The sequence below is a fragment of the Cryptomeria japonica genome, unplaced genomic scaffold, assembly GCF_030272615.1.
Source record: "Cryptomeria japonica unplaced genomic scaffold, Sugi_1.0 HiC_scaffold_34, whole genome shotgun sequence".
NCBI lineage: Eukaryota > Viridiplantae > Streptophyta > Pinopsida > Cupressales > Cupressaceae > Cryptomeria > Cryptomeria japonica.
The window spans coordinates 134,469-137,500 of NW_026728856.1; the positions used below are offsets into that span (position 1 = coordinate 134,469).

General features: G+C 61.9%; 1 non-coding gene across 1 annotated transcript; it reads left to right on the forward strand.

The window, feature by feature from the left end:
* The first annotated feature begins 2,559 nt into the window (after positions 1-2,559).
* LOC131861979 (5S ribosomal RNA) lies at positions 2,560-2,678 on the forward strand. Its single transcript, XR_009361008.1, has one exon. It is a non-coding gene; the product is annotated as a 5S ribosomal RNA (ribosomal RNA).
* Positions 2,679-3,032: the final 354 nt, after the last annotated feature.

A 3,032-nucleotide genomic window follows, 5' to 3' on the forward strand; every position in this document is an offset into this window, starting at 1 on the left:
TAACCCTACTTCCGACTTCGTGCGCGCCAGGGTGGCAACCGGGCCTGGGAAGAGCCAATGCGAGAAACCCCACCAAACGCTCCGACAAAAAAAGAGGCGGCGCTCCAATAACCCCGCTTCGGAGCGCAGCCGGGGCAAACCCAGCCAAGGTGCCCACCCCGACGAAGGTGCACGCGAGGTGCGCACCCGGGGCAAACCGGGCTCCGACAACGTGCACGCAGCACCTTGGAGCACACTTCGAAGCACTCCCGGGTGCCCACCGGCGTTGCGCACCGTGGTGGGCAGCGAGGTGCGCACCTTTGATGCGCTGCCTTCACTAATTTCCAGAAAAGGCAAAAAAAAATGAGATTTTAAAATTTCCGTTTTGAAAGATAGTGAAAAAAACGGAACGCGGGTGCCATCTTGAGCCCGCCCTGGTGCGCAGCCCAGGCAAGGCATGCGCACCAAGGTGCCCACCCGCGGTGCACGCCCGGGGCAAACCGGGCTCCGACTTCGTGCAGGCCGCACCTTGGAGCACACTTCGGAGCGCTCCTTGGTGCGCACCATGGTGCCCACCAGGGCGCACCCGGGGCAAACCGGGCTCCGACTTCGTGCACGCCGCACCTTGGAGCACACATCGGAGCGCTCCCAGGTTCGCACCAGCGTTGCGCACCTTTGATGCGCTGCCTTCACTAATTTCCAGAAAAGGCAAAAAAAAACGATATTTTAAAATTTCCGTTCTGAAAGATAGTGAAAAAAACGGAACGCGGGTGCCATCTTGAGCCCTTCCTGGTGCGCAGCCCAGGCAAGTTGTGCGCACCAAGGTGCCCACCCTGGCGGAGGTGCGCGCCCGGGGCAAACCGGGCTCCGACTTCGTGCACTGCATGGTGCCCACCAAGGCGCGCAACCCAGCCAAGGTGCCCACCGCAGCGAAGGTGCACGCGAGGTGCGCACCCGAGGTGCACACCCGGGGCAAACCGAGCTCCGACTTCGTGCACGCCGCACCTTGGAGCACACTTCAGAGCGCTCCTTGGTGCGCACCAGGGCGCGCAACCCAGCCAAGGTGCTCACCCCGGCGAAGGTGCACGCGAGGTGCGCACCCGGGGCAAGCCGGGCTCGGACTTCGTGCACGCCGCACCTTGGAGCACACATCGGAGCGCTCCCGGGTTCGCACCAGCATTGCGCACCTTTGATGCGCTGCCTTCACTAATTTCCAGAAAAGGCAAAAAAAAAAAAAAAACGAGATTTTAAAATTTCCGTTTTGAAAGATAGTGAAAAAAACGGAACGCGGGTGCCATCTTGAGCCCGCCCTGGTGTGCAGCCCAGGCAAGTTGTGCGCACCAAGGCACCCACCCTGGCCAAGGTGGGTCACGGGGTGGGTCCTAGGGTGGGTAACGGGGTGGGTACTAAGGTGCGTGCCAAGGTGGGTCATGGGGTGGGTGCCAAGGTGGGCACCAGGGTGGGTGTGCACCAACCCTAGCCAGGGTAGGTCACGGGGTGGTTGTCGGGGTGGGCGTCAAGGAGCCAAGGTGGGTGGCAAGTAGCCAAGTTGCGTGCCAAGGTGGGTGTCGGGGTGGGTGCCAAGGAACCAAGGTGGGTGTCTGGGTGGGTGCCGAGGTGGGAGCCAGGGTGGGTCCCAAGGTGAGTGCAAAGGTGGGTGCCAGGGTCAAGGTGAGTGCCAATGTGGGTTCCAAGGTGCCAGGGTCAGGGTGAGTGCCAATGTGGGTTCAAAGGTGCTAAGTTGGGTGCGAGGTTGGGTGCGAGGGTGGGTGGGTGCCAAGGTGTGCTAGGTGGAAGCCCGGGTGGGTCGGCATCCCATGGGTGTCGAGTTGGGTGCCTGATGGGTGCTTCTTGTCAAGTTTTAGTCGTCGGGACTCATTTCGAGCCTTAGAGGTCGTTTCTTGTCCGGTTGCCCTGTCTTCGACCTGGGAACCCAATTTTGGTCCTCGGGTCCCATTTTTTTTTGTCTCGCATCCCACTTTTGGCCTGTGGCCTTTTCGGGGTCGATTCTCGTTTTGGGCATCAGAGCATGTTTCTTCTCCTAAAACCCAATATTTGTTTATTAAGTCTCGGAACACATTTTTGTTCTCGTGGACCCATCATGGGTCTTGGAACGCATTTGTGGTCCTTGGGTCCCATTTTGCATCCCGAAACTTGTGTTTTGGTGCTTGATCCCTATTTTGGGTGCCCACCTTGCACCAAGTGCGCACCCGGGGCAAACCGAGCGCCTTGGTGCACCGGGGCAAGATCGAGCGTGCACCCGAGGCGCCCCGAACATGCACCAAGGTGCACTCGGCCCACATGTGAGCGCAGGTCGTTGCGCCCGAGGTGGTGTGTGGGCACCGCGTTGCAGACGGGACACTGCACGCACACGACGCCCCGTCCAGGTGCACGCACGTAGGCCGGGCCGGGTGCACACCCGACGCCCTAGCAAGGTGCGCGCACCCGGGCAGGGCTCACACTTGGCGAACGGGGCGCACTTCGCGAGGGAGGGTGTGCACCTCGACGGGGGTGGGTGGCCGGGGTGGATTCGCACGTGGGTCGCGGTTTGCTAAGTACACACTGCGACAAGCTCATAACGGGTGCGATCATACCAGCGTTAGTGCACCGGATCCCATCAGAACTCCGCAGTTAAGCGCGCTTGGGCCGGAGTAGTACTGGGATGGGTGACCTCCCGGGAAGTCCCGGTGTTGCACCCTTTCTTAGTTTTTCGCCGGGCGTCGCAATGCTATTTGAATAAACCTTTTGCCCGTTTGCGTTCTCGTCGGGGCCGGGCCGGGCCGGGGTGCGCTGCCCGCACTACCGCGCGCGCGGGGGCGACACCGAGCGCGCACCCGAGGCGCCCCGAGCACACAGGCCACGGTGCAACCCGGGCGTTGTGCGCGCACCCCGGTGCGCCCGAGGTGCTGCGCGCGCACCCAGGTGAAATCGGTGTGCACCTCGGCCAGTGCGCGCTCGGTCGAGTCGCGCACGTTGGCCAAGGTGCACGGTGATGTTTCTTACTCTAAGGTTCCGCACCAGACGCCCGGGACAGGTGAGCGAAGCTGGGCGGG